This window comes from Ixodes scapularis, unplaced genomic scaffold (assembly GCF_016920785.2).
Source record: "Ixodes scapularis isolate PalLabHiFi unplaced genomic scaffold, ASM1692078v2 PGA_scaffold10__122_contigs__length_95168666, whole genome shotgun sequence".
Lineage (NCBI taxonomy): Eukaryota > Metazoa > Arthropoda > Arachnida > Ixodida > Ixodidae > Ixodes > Ixodes scapularis.
This window is the reverse complement of record NW_024609836.1, coordinates 91,644,767-91,667,122: the sequence shown is the minus strand read 5'-3', so window position 1 is coordinate 91,667,122 and position 22,356 is coordinate 91,644,767.

The following is a 22,356-nucleotide window of genomic DNA, read 5'->3' as shown; positions in this document are numbered from 1 at the left end:
TGATGCTATGCGACGGCCTAACGCCTTGATCTCGAGCGACCACATCGCATAATATCACGTGATTCCACCATTTCTCATTCATAGCGATTTTCTATCTGACGATTTTCTGAGGTATATAAAAATAGCACCGCAATATTCGTTTTAGAGCGCAGCTCTTAGGTGCCCGTTTCCGGGTTTATCGATAGACGTCGCCGTAGCCGTCGCCGTCCGCGTAACGGCGCATTGAATTATGGGACGTTTCCCATAATGACGTCACACGTGACCGCAACGAGGCTAAGATTTTCCGATTAAATTTGGCTTGAAATTTTTTCACTAAATTTAGCGGGGAAAATTTTATCATCGTGACGTCACACGTGACGCCAGCAGACTCGGGAATATTTTTTCGATTAATTTTTTTCCAGAAAATTTAGACGTCACGCGTGACGTCACGTGAATGAGTCTTACGTCACATGAAATACAGCGGTGAAACGTTTCCGCTAAATTCCTCAAAAAAATTTCCTGGCTATATTTAGCAGGGAAATTGACGTCACGTGACCTCAACACCCGATTTAGTTTCCCCGATAAATAAAGCGGAGAAATTTTCGCTTAATATCCCGTTACATTTAGCGGAAACATGTTCGTAAATTTCCCGCTTAATTTAGCGGGATTTTTTTTCCGCTAATTTTAGCGGGGAAATTTTAGCTAAATTTAGTGGGAAATTCGGCGAAAAGTTTCCGCTAAATTGGAGGGGAGCAGGAGTGGAGAAGGAGAGGAGGGAATGTACGGAGGGGGAGGAGGGGCATGCCCTCCCCTCCTCCTCTTCAAGAGCTGCGCTCTAATTCGGCATTACAGAGAATTGTAAACGCCTTTCATTTTTTGTGATATCATATATTCAGTTCAGACACTTGGCAATATATATATATATACAGGGTGTCAAAAAAAATACAATTTTTTTTTTGTCGCAAAAATACACCAGACATCGCCGAACGCTGATCCTCCACCCAAAGGTAGCGCTAGAGGTCACAACCAGATGCCAAAGTTTCAGCCCGATCCGATACCTTATTCAAAAGTTATAAGTGATTTTCTGAAAAGCTTTTTAGAAAATCACTTGCTTTTGAATAAGGTTTCGGATCGGGCTGAAACTTTGGCATCTGGTTGTGACCTCTAGCGCTACCTTTGGGGGGGGGGGGGGGGGGGGGGGGGGAGAATGAGCGCTCGGCGATGCCTAGTTTTGCGATAAAAAAAAAGAAAACTGTATTTTTTTTTGTGACACCTTGTATATTAGGTTAAACCGCTCTTAACCGGTTACCGTTATTTTATTTTTTTTCTGCCTCAGTCCCGGTTTACCTCTAAGATGGCGGCGACGATTTCGGTTCCGTTCGGGTTCGAACAAAAATAACGGTTCGGTTCCTGTTTTCGGTTCGGTTCGATTGGCTTTCCCGATCGACACTCTGACATTGCGGACGCTTTCATACATATGTATGCGTGGAACATTTCTGCAGACCGTTTTTGTATCACCGGTATCATAGGACCATCGTCCATGATGGAAAAACGCCTCGGACATTGGCTGTAGTCTGCCTTTTGCATCATGTATTTTGTATTGTGATCGCGTCTTCAGACATAATAGGGAATTTTAAGGAACCGTTTATGCACACCCGATACGGTACGATATGTCCTCCGGTGCGAACTGCGCATGCGCTACCGCAGTATACTCGCATATGCGCAGTGCATACCGGAGAGCCCATCGTACCGTATCGGATGTACAAAAGCGGTTCCCTAAAACTCCCTGATAGGGAATTTTAAGGAACCGTTTTTGCTCATCCGATGCGGTGTACGATGGGCTCTCCGGTACCAACTGCGCATGCGCTACCACAGAACACTAGCTTGCACGTGCCCAGTTCGTATACCGGAGGGCCCATCGTATCGTATCGGGTGTGCAAGAACGGTTCCCTAATTACCTCTCTGATACACTCCAATACCGAAAACAGTCAGCAGACGGTAGAGAGTTTTAGGGGACCGTGTTTGCACGACCGATACGGTGTACGATGGATCCTCCGGTACGAACTGCGCATGTGCGAGTCTTCTGTGGTAGCGCATGCGCAGTTCGTATACCGGAGGGCCCATCGTATCGTATCGGGTGTGCAAGAACGGTTCCCTAATTACCTCTCTGATACACTCCAATACCGAAAACAGTCAGCAGACGGTAGAGAGTTTTAGGGGACCGTGTTTGCACGACCGATACGGTGTACGATGGATCCTCCGGTACGAACTGCGCATGTGCGAGTCTTCTGTGGTAGCGCATGCGCAGTTCGTATACCGGAGGGCCCATCGTATCGTATCGGGTGTGCAAGAACGGTTCCCTAATTACCTCTCTGATACACTCCAATACCGAAAACAGTCAGCAGACGGTAGAGAGTTTTAGGGGACCGTGTTTGCACGACCGATACAGTGTACGATGGATCCTCCGGTACGAACTGCGCATGTGCGAGTCTTCTGTGGTAGCGCATGCGCAGTTCGTATACCGGAGGGCCCATCGTATCGTATCGGGTGTGCAAGAACGGTTCCCTAATTACCTCTCTGATACACTCCAATAGCGAAAACAGTCAGCAGACGGTAGAGAGTTTTAGGGGACCGTGTTTGCACGACCGATACGGTGTACGATGGATCCTCCGGTACGAACTGCGCATGTGCGAGTCTTCTGTGGTAGCGCATGCGCAGTTCGTATACCGGAGGGCCCATCGTATCGTATCGGGTGTGCAAGAACGGTTCCCTAATTACCTCTCTGATACACTCCAATACCGAAAACAGTCAGCAGACGGTAGAGAGTTTTAGGGGACCGTGTTTGCACGACCGATACGGTGTACGATGGATCCTCCGGTACGAACTGCGCATGTGCGAGTCTTCTGTGGTAGCGCATGCGCAGTTCGTATACCGGAGGGCCCATCGTATCGTATCGGGTGTGCAAGAACGGTTCCCTAATTACCTCTCTGATACACTCCAATACCGAAAACAGTCAGCAGACGGTAGAGAGTTTTAGGGGACCGTGTTTGCACGACCGATACGGTGTACGATGGATCCTCCGGTACGAACTGCGCATGTGCGAGTCTTCTGTGGTAGCGCATGCGCAGTTCGTATACCGGAGGGCCCATCGTATCGTATCGGGTGTGCAAGAACGGTTCCCTAATTACCTCTCTGATACACTCCAATACCGAAAACAGTCAGCAGACGGTAGAGAGTTTTAGGGGACCGTGTTTGCACGACCGATACGGTGTACGATGGATCCTCCGGTACGAACTGCGCATGTGCGAGTCTTCTGTGGTAGCGCATGCGCAGTTCGTATACCGGAGGGCCCATCGTATCGTATCGGGTGTGCAAGAACGGTTCCCTAATTACCTCTCTGATACACTCCAATACCGAAAACAGTCAGCAGACGGTAGAGAGTTTTAGGGGACCGTGTTTGCACGACCGATACGGTGTACGATGGATCCTCCGGTACGAACTGCGCATGTGCGAGTCTTCTGTGGTAGCGCATGCGCAGTTCGTATACCGGAGGGCCCATCGTATCGTATCGGGTGTGCAAGAACGGTTCCCTAATTACCTCTCTGATACACTCCAATACCGAAAACAGTCAGCAGACGGTAGAGAGTTTTAGGGGACCGTGTTTGCACGACCGATACGGTGTACGATGGATCCTCCGGTACGAACTGCGCATGTGCGAGTCTTCTGTGGTAGCGCATGCGCAGTTCGTATACCGGAGGGCCCATCGTATCGTATCGGGTGTGCAAGAACGGTTCCCTAATTACCTCTCTGATACACTCCAATACCGAAAACAGTCAGCAGACGGTAGAGAGTTTTAGGGGACCGTGTTTGCACGACCGATACGGTGTACGATGGATCCTCCGGTACGAACTGCGCATGTGCGAGTCTTCTGTGGTAGCGCATGCGCAGTTCGTATACCGGAGGGCCCATCGTATCGTATCGGGTGTGCAAAAACGGTTCCCTAAAATTCTCGACGGTCCGAGACGTGTTTTTCCCTTCATGACAGGACCGTAATGATCCTGTCACAATGATCGTATACAAAAAAAAAAAAAAAAATGTGTGCATACATGTTTAAATAATACATAAATAAGTAAAGGCAAAGACGCTTCGAACGAGCTTGAGGCGTGGTCGCGGAAAATTCTGTCACCACGTCTGCGGAGATACACCGTGTCTTTTTGTATGATATGAGCATCGCGATTGCGACTTTCAACTTCTGTTTTCCATACGTGCAAGATATTGAACATTTTCGGTTGCCCGTAGAAACGCCCTTCTACAAAGGCAGTCGAACTTTACTCGCACGACGCGTCCTTCGCACTTGTGTAGAAAAAAAAACAAAAAAACTTCAGAAGAGACATCTGTGCAAACTCCTCCCCCTCCACCTTTCAAGAGAAAAAGAAAAAAAAAAGAAAAGAAAGAAGCGCACGTGCTTGTTTTTTTTTTTGTGTTTTTTTTTGCCATACAAAATGAAATTTGAGCGTGTTTTTATTCGTTTATGTGTTTTTTTCTGTAATTGACCCCGTAAGTGATGACGTCACAACACGGCGTCTGGGTCTAAACAAACCGTTGCAAGGGACGTTGCTATGGACTAATGCATGGAGACTCCACCTGAGGCTAGATTTTCACTTACAAGTAAATAATTTTTTGTAAGCAACCTAACTTCTTGCTATCTAATTATGAAGATGTTCTTGTCATCTCAGCGTCGTATTCCAACGATGAAAGCCATTTCTTAAGTACTCCACTCCGCTTTGCTTTGGTAGCAGACGACACGATAGATTTGCTGACCTCTGTTGCAGCGGGCGTCTTCATTGAATTGCGTCGGTAAACGAGCAACACAAGCAAGTGCATCGCCATGGCCGTAGAAACCTCCGCAATGTGCGTTTTTTTTTTTTTTTTTGTGAAGAATCTAGTTTAGTTCAGAGGGGTGAAAATGCCGTAAAACCATACCACGTCATGCAGATCATTTACGACGACAACATGAAGTGCATTACCGGCGTAGTGCAGGACAGTATGAGAAACAAATTGTACGCCGTCAAGGTAATTCGTTCATTATTAGTATTATTGAGGTTGTCAGGTTATTAAAGAAATCCATGTCTATCGCGATTTTTCAGTAACCATTGCAGGGATGGTTAGAACCAGGTACGACGCACCCTCACATAGCGCGAGCCCACAAACAAAATTTGGGATCTCTACCGATCGTCTCAAGTGCTTTTCCCACGGGTACAATGCGATCTTTTAGCAGACGATCATCTCGATCGACGCCCGGACTTTCGATAAACAATATTTTGCATCGCACCCCACTATGATTTCTTTTCAGTTACTGAAAATCATTATATTTAGAACAAATGCAATATCGGAATATCGTCCTTATTCACACGATTCAAACGACGGCGCCGGCTTCGCCGGCCGGCGTGTGGCAGACGGCGTAATTCTTGCATTCGTCGCCTGCTGCAGGCATCTTGAGGACCGGAAGTTGCAGTCGTAAATATTTCAGAAACAAGCGATTACTGGCACACTTCTGTCGAAACATATATGACATTCAAGCTTTCTATATCTGTGATTTTTAGAAGTTTAAATGCTACTCCTGATTTTTGAACGGTCGGGTTTTCGTAGAGAAACCGAGCCACATGTATTTGTCCATAACAACGACGCTAGCAACGGTTTGTTTGGATCCATGACGTCACACTTACGGAGTGAATCCCGCGATTGAGGTCAGTCTGACGTCACGATTCTAGTTAGCCGTAGTTTCCCAATTGTTAGTCAACTGGCTGTTAGCATAAAACGTCTGCTACATATGCAATTAAAAAAAAAATTAGTTTGGAGAATTGAATGTGCCACACTCTCGTTTTATGCGATCGGTTTATTTTTATGAGCGTTCATGCGAACTTCAGTGCGCTTGGGGGTGAAAGGATGCGGAGAGGGGGGAGGGGTGTGTGTAAAAGGTTTGATCCAGGCATTACTTTCCAGTACAAAGCAGACAAAGCCGCAGTCAGGCTGCTAATAATTTTATACAAAAGACAGTCTACGAACAACGTCTGAGGCCTTCCTTGTATAGCGGTGCTGTAATATTAGTAGTCGTACAAAAACCGCCTGGAGACGTGTTCGAAGCATCCATATGTATGAAGCAAACATACTCCGAAGATGCCTGAGGCGCGTCTGGCGATCGTTTTGTCATCATATCTGCACCGAACAACCACGTCTTTTGTACGATATTTATTTTCTCATTTCATCTTATTGTTTGTACGTACCACGACCTCAATAAATGCCATTGCAGGAGTGAAAAACGGTGGTTAAAATAAATCTACGTCGAACAAAAACAGGACAATATAAATATGGATTTAACAATCACTCATCAGGTTCGAGGTAAATTTCTCTATGGCTAATATAAAGTTATGAAGCGCGCGTGTTGGTCCATCAACACTGTTCCATAGCCCAGAAGTGCAAAGAAAAGCATTTTTTTTTAACAATCAATATGAGATTGAAATGGAAATATAGCTTCGTTTTGTTTACCTGTACTACCTCCTGCACTGGTGCAGATAAGTGCGTCAGTACACATACCGGAAGTGCACTGCCCTACACCTTTGTGCACCGGTGCGGAAGATCCAGGTACACCAGACGAAGCTAATGTTCAAAGGATGAGACCCTTCTGGTGCACACGTGTGAAAATAATGTAATTCATGGGCTGGATGCCACAATTCTCGTTAACAATTTAAGTAAACATTTTCAGCCGCTCGACAGTCCGCCTGAAACAGTGTTGGGAATAGACCCTTTCCGAAATTCAGTCTGGCCACTTTGATCATCATCCTCATCATCATCTGAAAAATGACGTATGTGCCGTACCAATGGCGCCATTCTGTTTAGTGATGAAGGAGCATGTTAAAGATACTCCTATGGCTGAGGATTCGATACCTATACATCAGAGACGTTGGCACGATACGAAGCAGGAATTGAATGCAAGAGCTGCGTAACCGTCCATTTCGATAGCTCGGGCCCAGTCGATCTGTTAGTAGCACAGAATCGACTTCAAAGCCCATTGATGTGTAGAACTTTATCAAGGCGTCTATCTGGGTTGGCGCTTCGTTGTGACTGGTTGCATCTTTGTGGCCAACGACGCTGAAAGAGATGATCGAGAAAGAACTGCACAGTAAAGAGCACATTCTTGTTTACCATTGTCTTGCGAAAGTGGCGGTGCCCAATAAAATGCTGCAGGCTACAGGTTCATTGCCGCCATTAGTACGGCAAAATGTAAACCGCCATTTTAGCCACCAGATGGCACTGAATTTCGGAAAGGATCAATTGAAAGATTCGATTCACCAACACTGTCACAGCGGACGATGGTGAGAAATGCCGATCATACCTATTGTAAATAAACCTAACTGCCTTAACCTGGATTGAATACTATTATTAATAATAATATAATTATAATAATAATATTAATGATGATGATGATGATGATGTTTTCAAACAAGAAATGTGATCCTGGCTGGCATACAAGGCTGTGCAGAAAGGTGAGAACGCGTACGCAAGTGCGCCTTCCAGCCTGCCAGCCCGCCGCCCAGAATAGAGAACATTGATGTCCCGTTCAGTATGAGCAGTCTGACTTGAACCAGCGAGCTGCGGGGATCAGTACCTCGAACAGGCTAGAAGAACGTCACTCGAAATCGGAAGTCTAAAGCGGCCTCTGATTACTCTTACGAGTCTTATCGACAGGAAGCGCCCTCTAATGTGGAATTTTAAAAACTCTGAGACAGTCCGCAACGGCATCATCATTGGACCCGATCGCGAGCTGGGGCCGTCCGGCTATATATACCCTGCCGAACTCTGACGCAATGCTCGAGTTAATCTTCCGGCGGCATGACGTGCTCAAAGTTGTTCATCTTATCGCCCTAGCGCCGGCGACGCTCGGATAGACCCAATTAAGCAGTGCAAAGGGGTCCATCCTCATGGCGCTCGTGGCCGCCTTTGTGCGGTTGCTATCGAGCGGCTAAACCAATCACGCATATTGAATGAACCGTGGCCCCCCGAGCCTTCTCTTTGTGTACGAATGGTTTGGCCGACGATAATGAACACACAAATGCGACGAGCGCCTCGACGATTGACTTTTGGCGCTGCCGGAACGGCTCCGTCGGACGATGTCGTCGGCTGCATTCGGACGTATAGTTGGACGAGGCGTCTCTCCCGTTCATGCGTGCCCTCGGGCTACTGTTGCCCATTTCCGGACTTTGTTCTTCTCGACTCCGGAGGAGCTTCGACCAGTGCCACATAGAACACATGACGTCCGCGATCGTTAGTGCATCCCCGACCCGCCCTAACCGGCAAACACGCCGAAGGCCGACGAGAGAGCGGCGGAAGCGTCCGTCTTGGCGTCGCCGCCTTCCAGCGTCGGACTCGGTGTGAGACGCCCCAAGATGCGCTGACGGCGACGCTGACGCAAACTGTAGGTGGCGCTGCGTGGAAGGCCGTGGCCAACGAGGTTGAGCGGCTTAGAGCAATTAACCAGGGTTTCCGGCCTACACTGGGTTCCAACCCTTCCACCCTCCCTCCCTCTTTCCCCCCCCCCCCCCCCCCGCGGGCCGCTGCCAATGTACGCAAATGTGACTACTCGTCACGTGACGCGTGACGCCACAGCAAAGATGGCATCACCCAGGTATCGGCTGGCCCCAGCTGGGTAGGAGCGTTGGCCGGAGCTTGTCGGATGCGTTGTTTGTCGTCGTTGGTCCCAGAGAGTGGATTTCAGATGCGGGAGCCGTCATGCGAAGCCGGTCGAAAGCGACTTTAAAGTTCAGCGTGGTCTCTCACGCAGGCATAACGTGGAGATAAGGAGGAACGGTGTGCGTTTCGCTGGTGATCGACGGTGCTAATGCCACGAAAGAGATAATCGGCCCTGCGTTTCTCGGACGTAGGAGTGATTCGGATATTGCTAGGATAAATTTTAACGCGACGTTTTTGTGCTCTTGTTGACGATCGGAATCCTTGAGGTCTGCAGTTAAGAGTGTGCAACGTATTTGGAAACGCGGTTTAGCTACGGAAATTACGTGAGTCGGGCTAGGGATTGTAAAATCGTGGTGCCGCTTCGTCCAAATGAACGGAGGCTCACTTTGGTTGTGCGGCGCACCGAAGAGCTGCCTTGAAGCTGGTAGTTCCAGTGCCGTGCTTGATGATGCTGCGCTGCTTCCTGAATTGTTCCGGCGTATATGTGCACTTTCACGGAGTACAGGTGCGCGGCGCACCGTAGAGCCGCCTTCGAGCTAATAGTTCCGTGCTAGGTGATGTTACGCTGTTTTCTAAATTGTTCTGGCGTATAGACGGGCACTTTCACGGAGCACAGGTGTTGCAGTTGGTTTCGGATCCGCTGGTCTGTCGCACGTTTCGTAAATACAAACGTTTCAGCAACACGTAAATAGACCTATTGCTATATTACCCAAGCATCAAGGAGAATGCAGGGATTGGAGGTTCCACGCGCGGCACGTGCTGGCCTCAGCAGTAGTAAATTTTCTAAAGCAAATACCTAAAACAAATGGCATCTTGCTCGCGCGTTCGTCAACGTTTTATTTTGGTTATTTACTTCGAATCTTTTATACGGGGAAGGCAAATGGTCTATTGCAAGCTGTGTGGACTAGGGTGCCTCAATGTCCTTCTGTTTAGGGTGATGCCACCCTTTGTAGTACCAGATGCCGACAGCACGCGCTCACGGGGAAAATACAAAGAAATCGACGAAAACAAAATGTCGCCATAGCACAGACAGCGCCACAAGCGCGTGTAGGGACACGCTCTTTCACGCGCTTCTGAACAAAAAAGAAAAATAAACGTGTGGGACAAAATGGCGAGATGCCACCACCCTAAGCAAAGCGCACATGAAGGCACCCTAGTGTGGACTGTTTATCGTGCGTGTACCACTGGGGCGTGTGTTACCTACCCAGCCCACCCTTACGCCGCTTTGCGGCGACTGTTTGCTGCGGCTCATCACAAGAAAAGCGGTTCCACATCCCTTTTAGTTCAGTTCGTCTGCGGCAGTCGTCAAAACCCCGAAGGAGAGGACTTATTCCGACAGAATGCCACTAAAGCAATGTAGCTTCTTTACAGGTCAGGATCAACTATTTTTTTGCCAGTTTGGTTATATTCTCACGGATGCTTGGTCCAGTTCTTTCTGCTATCAATCTTTACTATTCTGGAAAGTTCCAGGCCATGCTCGGCTGTCATTATATACTCTGGTGGAGGTGCTGGGTACTTCACCCTTAAACCTTAACTCTGTGTGCACTCTGGCGGCTGCTCAGCCAAGTTGTCCGACAACAGGACAACGGGACTGTTCCGCGTCTTACACCCCCGGCGAGCCGTGAACCAAGTCCTTTCCCGAACCCGGCTTAAAAACTGCAAGACGAGCGAGTCCCACAACAACTTTTGAGGTCGGGGCTCTTTGTGAAAGATTGAAAAATAACTAGTCCCCTGCCCGCTCCCACGTGAGCACTCCAGGCTTAAAGCCAATTCAGATAAAAAGGAATTGGATCATGTGATCAGGTGGAAATTTTCAGGAAAAACCCAATTGGGGACTATATAACTATTGTAAAAATAAAGCTGGGCGTCGCCAAGCGAACGACCCAGGAAGGACCCGCTGGGAAGAGGACCCCGAGACCCGGACCCCCGTCCGATCCCATCACGGGGCGAAGTGGGCATGAGCATGTGGCACAGTGGGTCGACGAGACCGCAAGGCAATCATAACTGAACCAGGCGGTCCCGCCGCAGGGATCTTTTATGTCCCCACGGTAAATATTGGAAGAGCTGGCATGCAGTGCCACCCTTCCTTGTGGGGGCACCACCATAATGTCAGCATTATCATCCCAAGAGGGCCCCCCTTGGAAAGGGCCCTCGTCCTGATTGCTAGGGGCACCCCCCCCCCCCCCCCCCTCTATTTCGCATCCATTCCTAAGAGGAGCCCCATAGCTAAAGCTCCTCCCCCCAGGTGAAGGGTTGAGAGTTCGCCTCCATTGCAGCTATAGAGCTGGCAGTGCGCACCACAAGCAGGTGGAGGTTCACTTCCCACGCGGCGAGAACCGCGGGGGCTTGCGCCCCCGAGTCCCACAACAGCAAACCCCGCAAATACACCACAAAGAACCTGAAAGCCGAGCCAGTCGCTGCAACAAGGAAGAACCACCGGAATTGCGTCTCCTCCCAAAAAAATTGAAGCAGACTGAGCGAACAATGACAATCACGTAGGAGCAATCTGCAGATGGTTGATGACGGTGCGATATAACATATCAAAGTCTACAGAAAAAAACAAAAAAAAAAAACACAGAGGCTTTGCAGCGGAGCTAAGAAGATCTGATAACCTTTATTGCAGGCAGTCACATTTACATTAGCTGATTGAATAAGTTGTACAACTCGGCTATCAAGCCGCTCGTGAAATTCGGTAGTGTTCGTTCAACGTCAGTGCGCTGTACGTCCAACTTGAGTTTGGGGTATCGTATATCTGACTAGGGGTGTAAGAATATACCCTTTTATTTATAATCTATGTCCGCACTGAACAAAGAACACCGAGGAAGACGAAGATGTTGCGAACGGCCGACCGACGACCACCCTGCTACCACTACGTGATGACGGCCATGTCTACCGGGGGTGCCCGTATACCAATCTATGGGCTTGCGAGGGTTCGTGCCGAACAACCCTTGACCACGTCTCGGGGAGCGACCGCGGGACATTGAGGAGTATCTTCGGCGGCCTCTGTCCCTGGTGCCGACACTACCCTGAAACTGTTGATCCCTATCACCTCGACGGGAGGTAAGCACGACATATGCTTTTACACTAAGCACGACAAAGCAGGTGAGCGGCAATGTAATGACAGTTGAGTTGGTGTCGGCCGTCGTCCAAGAGCAACAATAATTCGCCGACACCAATTATCTGTGTCCACTCCACGAAGCTCGAGATTTCCAACTTTAAGGAGAATGCTGCTGAGTGGCGTCAAGAAAAAGAAAGGGATGGTTAGTCGTTTTCACAAAAATGGACACCAAGCATCACCCGACTTAACTTTGCCACACGAGACTTACACAAGTTACAGTGGTCGCGGCATGCTGAAGAAATCGCCATTGCGGAATAGAAGTGAAGTAGCTTGGAAAGCAAACAAACATTGTTGCCAGCCGTCAAGTCAAAGTTACAGCAAAAAGATACAGCCACGTAAGCAATACATGCTCTAACTTGCTACGTTGACGCAAAAAAGCTACCAGGAAAATTTCTGGATTCGAAGCCAGCCATGCAGATTCAGTTCATCAGATGTCAGTGGCCGCACATGACGTATGGTCACAAGACAGCATCAGTCAGTCAAAGTTGCCACTCGACCAAACTGAACACCGCCATGCTAAGATCGCCATCCAACAACAAGGAGCACAGGTACTACGACTGAACGCCCGACACAAGACTGTCGCAAAATGACTCGTTAAGGGACCGTTTGATAAGAATCAATATCATATATTCACACTCCAGCCTTTATGCCTTCAGAGTCTACACACCAAGAATTGTGATCACTGCATGCGGTGGAGCTCTTGAGGACACTCGCAGCTCTGATCCCCATTATAATTAAATGGGACAAACCAGTCTGGCCGACTTGTTGCATGGGGCTGCACTCCTTCCATCTCTCCTGAACATGTGGTGCATCCGAAAGAAAGGTCCTGTGATGTGAACATGTTATTTATTCATTTATTCCCTCCAAGGGCCTCTGTAGGCATCGCAGAGGGGATATTTAAAACTATACACACATGTTATTATCATCGACAAACACTGACATTTTTGAGCCCAAAACGGGCCCAGCTACTGAAAATAAATATTACCTGCGCAAAAAATAATTATTGCTGAAGCTTGTTAACCACAGAGACAATCACATCTCTTGAGCACCTAGTTTAATAGTATGTGTTGGTGCATTTTTATATAGCAGGACATTTCATATACATTTGACATAATAGACACTTTGCAAAGCCCCATCAAGCAACATTGACAGTCACCATTTTTGTTTTTGGCGTAAAGCACACGAATGGACCCCTGTTCACGTCAAACGCCAATCCAGCCTTCGAGTCCAATAGGCGCTGAGCCAAGTTCACGGTGATTGCTGACATATCACTCTTGTCGAACAATTGCCCGAAAGTATGAATGCCTTGGGTAATTAGCGTAGTAGCTACTGTACTTCGTTTCATCACAATTTGGCAAGCGGCGAAGGCTAGAGTCCCAGCGAGCCAATATCCCCGTTTGAGAGAAACACGGGGCAACATTTCATCAGAGTGGTCTCATGCAGAGATTTGTCACGTGCTTTCACTCTACCTCTCTGATTGGCTTGAAGGGGCTGTGGCAGTTTTTTTTTTTTTTTTTGCCAAGGTATGGTGAAACAAAATATAGGCAGCGCACATATTAAAAAAGAGCCTATTGAAGAGACTGAAAGGAATGGTAGTCAAAATTTTGCAACAGGACTGTTTCTTCGGGCAAGAGACGTACACAAATAGAAGTCATCTTGTCCAGGTAATTAGAACAAGTAAATAATCGACCGACTGATGCAATGCACTCTTGATGAAAAACAATTATGTCTGCAATAAATGCTACAAAAAGGAAATTTGTGCAGTTAATCTTCTATTTGCAATTTGCATTATTTCTAACAAATTGTTGATATGTGTGGTGTTAGTGGGGCTGCATTTTTTTAAAGATTCTACATGTTAGAATGATGAATTAGACCAGTGGTTCTCAACCACTGACGTTTCGCGGATCCCTTGTGGATCGGCGGGGTTGATGGAGGACCCCCTTAGTGGTGTGGGGAAGAGAAGTGTATAACTTAATAATGATAATGATTTAATGAATGGTTATAACTAAGGGGTATAGTGTGAAGTAGACTTCTCTCGTTGACATGCACGTGAGAAAACTCACCGAAAAATCGGAACGTTTCTTCTCAGTCTGAAAAAATGACAAATTTTATCGCCGGGCTCCACTGATGAGGCAGGTCTTGCGAACCCCAAACCGTCCGCGGGCCTCCATTTAAAAACCATAGGATTAGAAAACCATCTAAGAGAAGTTTGATCATACTCATGAAGGTTAGTGTGAACTATTGATACCGATCGGCAATGCCAAGAGCCTACAAATACTAATTTGAAGGGACATCGGATGCAGCATTTTGTGTACTGATCAATAAAAAGAGTAAAGATTCCCAAACTGTGTTGTGAGTTCCCAGGGGATAAATCAAGAGTTTTATGAACTTCAGTAATAAACTTTTTTCCAAATGATTCGTTCGAATGCTTTCTGAAAGTTTGCGTGCGCGTCACTTAGACAAACGCCAGCTTAACAAAAGAGAAGAAAATACTGCAATTGAATAGAAGCTACATCATTAAAAGCACGTCATTTCGAAATCTTGAGATCTGCCAGTTTATAATCGATTAGTACAAAAGGTTAAATTTCGAGGGAGCTTCCTCGCTAAAGGTTGCTGTGATTATTCGGGGACCTAGGGCTGAAACAACTCCCCCTAGGCCCTACACGAGACGTATACCTTTTGCTTCGATTCTCAGACATTCCAACGTCCAGAAAAAGCTAAGAGAATGCGAAAATTGTATGCTAAAAGAAATGAAGGTTATACTGATCCTCGAACACATCCGGGAATCCGAGCACCGCTACAGCGATACGACTGATACCGCCTCACAAGTGCTAATACCCGGAGCGATCTTGCGCAAATACCGTAAGTCTCATTCTTTCATATTTTCGCGTTATACTTGCGTCAGAGAGCACCAAGCCCAAAATCATCGGCAAGCAGCGGAACATCACGACCATCACGACTACCGCGCACCGAACAAACTCGCATCCACTAGCTCTGGGCGCTTCCATCTTACCGGTGCCGACAAGGCTCTTGTCAGGTCACGTGACGAGTAGTCCCTTTTGCGTACAACATGGCGGCTACCGGTGAGGTGCCACTTTCAAACATCCGGTTTATCACTCTACGCCCCTCTATCTCGTTGGCCGTGGCAAAGCTGTATATTGGGAGAGTTTGGCCAATGGGCGTAGCAAAGGCCGCCGCCAGCGCCGAATCTTGCCCCCGCGGTTAGAGCGTAAGCTAAAAGTGGGACACAGTGTCGACCCGTCAGCAGACCGCGACGTCACAATATCGGAAACGACATTTAAAGCATGAAACAAAAGCGTTCAATCTCGGCGTCTCGGTGACAATGACACCAATAGCAAATCAGCAGCAATACAGTTCACTTTGGTTTGAAGAGTACGTTCGTTTATTCTACAATGGTGCCTGGAACGCGTCTCCGACTGGTGCGTTTACCGCGCCCAAAAAAGTGGTCCCTCGATTTCCGCCTGATGACGTCATAGAAGTGTCATGCTGTCGCCGGTCGCGACCCTGGTGGTGTCTCAGCAGCTGTGGTGGATATGGCAGACGGCTGTTCTGCTGCAGGTCGCTCTCCACTGTGACAGTCCACGGAAGTTAAAGCAGCCGGAAGTTGGGACGCCTGGAACACCGTGACGACAGCGACACTCACGTTCGCTCGCGCTTTTCGCCAGCATTTCTACGGCCAACCGCCAGGATCGCGACAGTCAACAGCATGACACTCCGGCTTCTGTGACGTTGCCACTTGGGGACCACTTTTGATGTATGGGCAGCATAGGACGCTAAACACAGCAGTCGGAGACGCGATCCAGGCACCATAATTCTACCACTGAATATATGGAAGTGACGAAAACCTCACATGCGCCAAGTTTTCAGTCCCCCGAGAGTTACACCTTTTTACTCTAGCGACGCTAAAACGGCTTAAATTAGTCGAGTCGGCTTTTTATTGCTCACGACCACCGCTAGGGGCTGTTTCGCGGCCTGTGGTTGGCCATGAGATGCTCGCCTATTAAAACCAATGAATGGCCAGACTCTCCCAATACACGGCTTTGTGTCCTGCGCCGGTCTATGCAGCATGCTCCGGTCTATGGAGATTGTCCGCAGCATCAGTGCAAGAGACCAGATGGTCTCACAATGTCTCGATGCCACTTTATAGTAAAAATACAAGAATAGTTACTGTCGACAAAGGAACAAAATATCAAAAAGGCTCTGATAAAATTACATTTCTCTGCCCGAACAATAGTATTACAACAAAAAATAAAACAAAAATGCGAATAAATGAAGAATTCATACCAAACAGTCACTTCAGTTTCATTTTAATTTTCTGTTTATGGTTCTATTCCTATCGAGGTTTCTTTCAGTATGCATTTAAATTTGTTCATTGAAGTACTACGTGTGAAAAGTTTTAGAATGCCACTACACGTGTTTAGATCGGGATTTTATACGCCAGTGGCTTGTGTAGCTATGTTCGTCCTAATTTTAGAAAGTATGTACTTATCACACTCTTAAAAAAGTCCGTGCGTCTACTTTCCCACACAACACTCGGAGCTAATTAGCGCAACTTACAGAGGCAGCTCAGCGAATGACGATGCCGAAACATCTGTTTAGACCAAAAAACGCAGTCTGAGTTGCGACATTAAGCAATGCAAGCGTGACGTTTTGCATTGCTTAATGTCACAACTCAGACTGCGTTTTTTTGTCTAAACGTATGCTTCGGCATCGTCATTCGCTGAGCTGCCTCTGTGAGTTGCGCTGATTGGCTCTCCGAGTGTTGTGCGGGAAAGTAGACGCACGGACTTTTTCTAGAGTGCATACCGATCATAGCGATGGTCTGGTCTGATGCAAAATGAAGGATACGTTCGCTGCGGAAGTCTCGAGTATTGAAAAATGTAGATTGCAAATTTATATGGTTACAGTTGGTAAACATGTAATATTTTATAATGTTTGAAGAGGGGGAGGTATGTGCGTCATAGTCAGAGTTTTGTATGATACGTGCGGCCTTTTTTGTGGTCGATGGAGGTTTGAAATACTCGTTTTCGCTGTCTGACCTCAGACAGGGAAGCCAGTATTAGTTCCTAATATATTAAAGCGTAATAGAGTTGACGATTTAGCCATTCTGGTAATATATGTTTAGTAGATGAACGTAAGCCTATTGATTTTGAGATTTCATTTTCTTTTACAGCTGTTACATGGTATATGTCCAATTTAATTGGTGGACTCGTCAAATATACGTCACACTCTTACCTCCCCCTTCCCCCTTCCCATATTTGTTCACTGGTGATGAAAGGATGGCTGCACCAACAAAACAGCTGCTCCTATCTCCCTGACAAATGGCGCGTTTTATTAATTAGCAGGATTTACGGGCTTCGTGGGCAGTGTCGCTGAAGAGATGGACTCGGGACCACGGGGGATAAAAAGTGAAGTGTCGGAATAAGTCCCTAAAGTGGGCCGAAATCTCATTCGGGCTTCGCGCATCTCCCGGCAGGGGCACTGTTAGTTGGCGCTCCCAGGGACTCCTAGACTGCCTCAATGTTGCTTGCTGGCTGCGCCTTGCTACAGTTTCGACATCCTTTTGAAGGGCAAGTGCCGCCTTTTCGACCGCGGCCACCATTTTTTCTTTCACGATGTGCGGACCCACTTCAGACCGTTGGATCGGCTTGTTCCGGTGGAAATGTATAAGTATGAAGCTTTCTTTGAAGTCGGGATAAATTATTCCAGGTAGAGGCTTCCTCGACTCGCTAATGCAACGAAGCATCGGAAGTACGGCCATCTTCACAACCTTTTCGTATTGTAATTAAATGTGGCGCCGAAAATAAACCCATAGTTGACGGAACGTGTGCCGTTGCATGTTCTTAAAGTTCTCCCGTCATTTTATAAGTGGTAATGCTCAATAACGTCGTGAACAGCTCAAAAAACGGCTTTATTGAAGTGGGAGGCAAAATGGCGGTTTGACTAGCAGACGACACAGTTCTCCTAACCCTGAGTGAGCCGCCAGCCTGGCGACATTGAGGTTACTCTGGAGGCTTCTCGCGGGCGCGATCGAGCGCCTCGAGGCCTTGAAAATGTGTGCGCGAAGAAGGACGGTTCCTGGAGCTCTTGTTGTCATGCGGCGCTATATCATGGCGCTGGTCAGAAAAAGGAACGAACCTTCGACATATACTTATTGCTCCGGTGCGAGGCGGCGGCCCGGAGTAGGATAATAAGAGTTCGGGGACTCGCCCCATTCTCCATTTTTTAGGCTGTCAACGCTTGTAGCGTAGTACGTATAGCGACGACATGGTGGGTTGCAAACGCACTGGACTCGAATTGGCGTGGAAATAAAGGCTCCAAATAAAACACGTGATTTATTTCTTAGTTCGTTCAGACTGAAAAGCTGGCGAATGAAGTAGATAGCTAAAAAGAAAGTGGTGGCGTCAGCAACTGAGTGGTTCCCGTGATTCGTGCAAAAATAGATGCCCTGAGACAAATAAAGAAAAAAATATAGGTATGTGGAAGGAAGACGAACAAAAAATACCGATTTACATTTTGAATGTCATGTCAGCAGACGCAGCGTACACTTGAGTGACTTACGAAAGGTATGAAAATATCTAAACGCATGACAATAAAAAGAAAAGTTTTAAGAGGCGAAACTTTAAAAAAGAAAAGTAAAATGAAATGTTTTGCTCAAGTCTGGCGAGTGAGTTCACTTGTAACGCAGAGGGAACGCGACGAATAAATTTGGGGAGATTTCGGAAGAGAAAATTTCAACTTACCGACCGAACGACCTTCTCTTTGCCAGACAATCCACTTGCCAACAAAGGGGGAACGCATGAAACAAGATGAACTATGGAAGAGGAGGATATTCCGAGCTCTCGTCTATTCTACTTTCGCAAGCAAAACGTCCTTTTGTGCAGGTAAAGTGGCAGCCTTGGAAATGCCGTAAGCCTAGCACTGCGGCAAGAGGCTTCCCGAAAATATTTGCCTCAAAAGTTAAAAAAACTACTTTTTTTTTTTTTTCACAACTGGCACGAGGTCTAACATTGCATGATGTTTTATTGCTTTTTTTTTAAGCGTAGAATTCTTTATATGGAAGCCTAGAAAACCCAGAAATGTATCAATTGTAGGACATGTCAAAACAGCCGAACTACAATAACCACTTGTGATGTAATGTGGCGTCACGAATTTCCGTGACACTGCGTCACGTGACGTGACGTCACGTCGCAACACGACTTGACACCTTGACGTCACGTGAACACGTGGTGTGAACCTTGCGTCACCGTGTCTGTGTCACGTGCCCTTGTCACACGGGACGCCATGACCTGCCACCGTGACGTCGTCCCATCAGACTGCGTGTTTATTTAAACGATCGCTTCTTAAATACGACATTCCGTGCATTATAAAAACTTAAGACATAAAAGCATTCTTATTTTTTCTCAATATTATTGCCACTTTTGTTGGCATAGGTTAGAAAGAATCGCTTGTAACGAATAATGTTTGTTTTAGAGATCTAGGAGGATTATGGGTTGTGTCCATACAGGTATCATCACAAAACGCTTCGCCAGTGTTTAAAGCTCACTGGCAAAATGCTCGTTAATTTAGCCGTGTGCATTTGCTTTCTTGTAATATTTATAAGTAATAGCGCATCGTGTTACTTTATGGTAGTTTATCTCTCGTGTTAATCATAGCGGGTCATGCTCTTCTCACAAAGCCACTGGATGACCCTGAATTGCGAAAAGGGTCCATTCCTCGCAAGCAGCGACGGCAAGCGATGGCACCACGGTTTGACGCTTCTTTGAGTTGTAGGGGGTTTCAAAGGAAGATTGTCTTTCTTTTTTCAGATGCCATAACCTCCAAGACCGGCGTCTGTCCTTCATTTTCTCGTTTCGCTTCTTTCGCGCTTGATTCAGTGCTTGTTTAATGTACGTTTTTAACAGTTCCCTCGCACCATTTTCGGGTAGCCCTTTTTCGCCTTGTTTCTCAAGTTCGTCGCGTTCCGTTTTAGTCGTAGCCTTTTCCCGTTTCCTCCAGAAATCAAACTTTAATCTTTTCTGATAGAAATCCGCTCGCTCGACGCGATGAGCGCTCCAATCTCTGGCGATCTGATTGGATTTTGCGTCAGAACAGCGGGCTGAAAATAGCCCACATATTGCTACCTTGTCCTCGCGACAGTCCCCGCCCCTATTCTTGGGTCGAGGAAACTTCGCGACTGCTTTCTTTTGCGCGCTCAGATCCCTACTTTATTTCTCGTCCGTGCCGTGTTTTGTCTAAAGTCCAGCCCAGCCGTGGCCTTAAGTTAGAGTGAGATCGATTATCCCCATTTTCCTGCGGCGAAGGCTTCTCCTCGCTGGTTTCGAGCGCCAGCAACCGTTGCGACAGGCGTCGGTAAAAGCCCCAAAGACCTTTCCACCATATCCCAGGAGAATTTGCAACGAGGGGGATTGTGGGGCTGTTCGGGTGTATACGCTCGTGCCGGCGCGAACGCTTCGTGTATCTTGGTAGCTGAACGATTCATCCTCTCTTATCATTAAGAGCTCGGGACACACAGACAAATAAACCGAACAGAAAAGAAGGTGATCACTCTGCTTTGCTTTCCTTCCGCCTTCTCTGCGTTCTGAAATCACGAACTGTTATACCAACGTCAACTTCGTCTTCGCTGCTTGGATACTTTCACGTGCCGTACATGTGAACGTCAAAATGCGTAAAGCAGACGCTGGGGGCACTAATTCTCATCTACAGCTGGGAGACTCGTCGCCCCTGTGAGGCAGACCAAGTTCTAGGCTGTATAAACACACACACAACCCAATTTTGTTTTTTTACATAATTCCGGAAAGATCTATAGACGTTTTCTGTTTCCTGTCGTTCTCGGTCACGTGGGTTCTGTATCTGGTATGCGGGAGAAACAATTACACCATCTTCCCGAGGGGAACCATGGGGAGATGCGGAGCATCGCGGATCGTTATTAACGGTGTTATTAACGGTGTTACTAACGGTGTTAGTAACGTTGTTGCACTTCACGGTCCCGAACCTCAGGTTCTGCTGCTCGACGTTCACGAACCAACGCGGCTTCCCGTTCTCGAAGGTCGGGTTCCGCCGCTCGCTTCGTACGTTTACGTTGAACTTCACGGTCCCGAACCTCAGGTTCTGCTGCTCGACGTTCTCGAACCGCTGCTGCTTCACGTTGTGGTAGTTCAGCATCCGCCGCTCGACGTTGACGAATGGACGCCGCTTCTCGTTGCCGTAGTTCAGGGTCTGCCGCTCACTTCAAGCGTTTGCGCCCAGCGTCGCGTGCCCTTCGCTGCGCGCGCTACCGCTGCTTATATCCACACTTGAAGGAGAGGAGACTAGAGGAGGAGAGTTGCGCATGCGTAGTGTGAGTGCGGACTACGACGCCGCGGGACATAGACCCAAACAAGAGATGCTCGGCATCTAAAACAAAGTTCTTGCGGAGCTTCACGGAGCGCGACGGTCAATCGCAAGGGTCCAACGTCCAGGCCCATGCGTACATTTGTGGTGGGGACGCAGCACCAGCCGGTTTTTCCGAGGCTGCGATGGTTCAACTCCGAACTCTAACGGCCACCTCCATGCTTTTGCCGGGTGCCGCCATACTGCTGTGGATTTTAGTTATCTATTGGTGGGTCGCAAGCGACGATAGCACGTTCCTACTGGCTCTTGACTTTCGCCGACTGCTTTCCAACAGTGTTGAAACGCACGTACCTTTAGTGATGTAAATTTGTTCCTTCAGTTTCTCACTGCAAACTTCTACCACTCGCTTCCACCTATGTAGTATATCGCAGCGCGATAGGTTGAGAAACTGATCTTAGTGGGCCGTCTAAAGTGTCTTCAAAGCGTTTGTTTACATGCTGTTGTAGAATGAGCCGGTTCTGCTCCTTCCCGCCTCAAACGTCATCAATTCACGCAGCCTCGCGTACGTCGCGTCCGCGTCGCCGCGCCAGCGTCTCTGGCAGCGTCTCAGAACGAGCGAGTCGTCTGCTTCATGCACAAGAGTTGTGGTGTCCACAGAAAGATGCCAAGGTCTGATTGGCTCTGATTGAAGAATAGTGGGTAGACCTCAAAGCAAGCTGCCTCGAGGTCTACCCACCATCCTTCATTCAGAACCAATGAGAGCTCGGCGTCTCTCTGACGTCACCGCTACCCCTCCAAAAGAAGCAGACGAACGCACGCATCTAACTTTGCGGCGTAGCTCCGTCAAGCTTGAGCGGGTTTGCCGCTTCAGGCGGGTCGTGGATCTACTAGCAGTGACGTCATGTGCAGGCCTATTGCCCTTCAAGGTGGTATTAATCCAACCCACCGTTCTGCTAAGTTGGATATACAGACTTGTGAGCTTGTAAACAGTTGTTAGGTACTTCGATGTACGCATCGCATGTATTCAAAAGTTAACATTATCTTAAATTGTGCGATTTTCAGTCCTTTATATCAAAAGATGGAAGTGTAACACTCACAGTCAGCGGGCTATGACGATCGGGAAGCTGCTACGGTTTATGATGCAGTTCAAGCAAGCG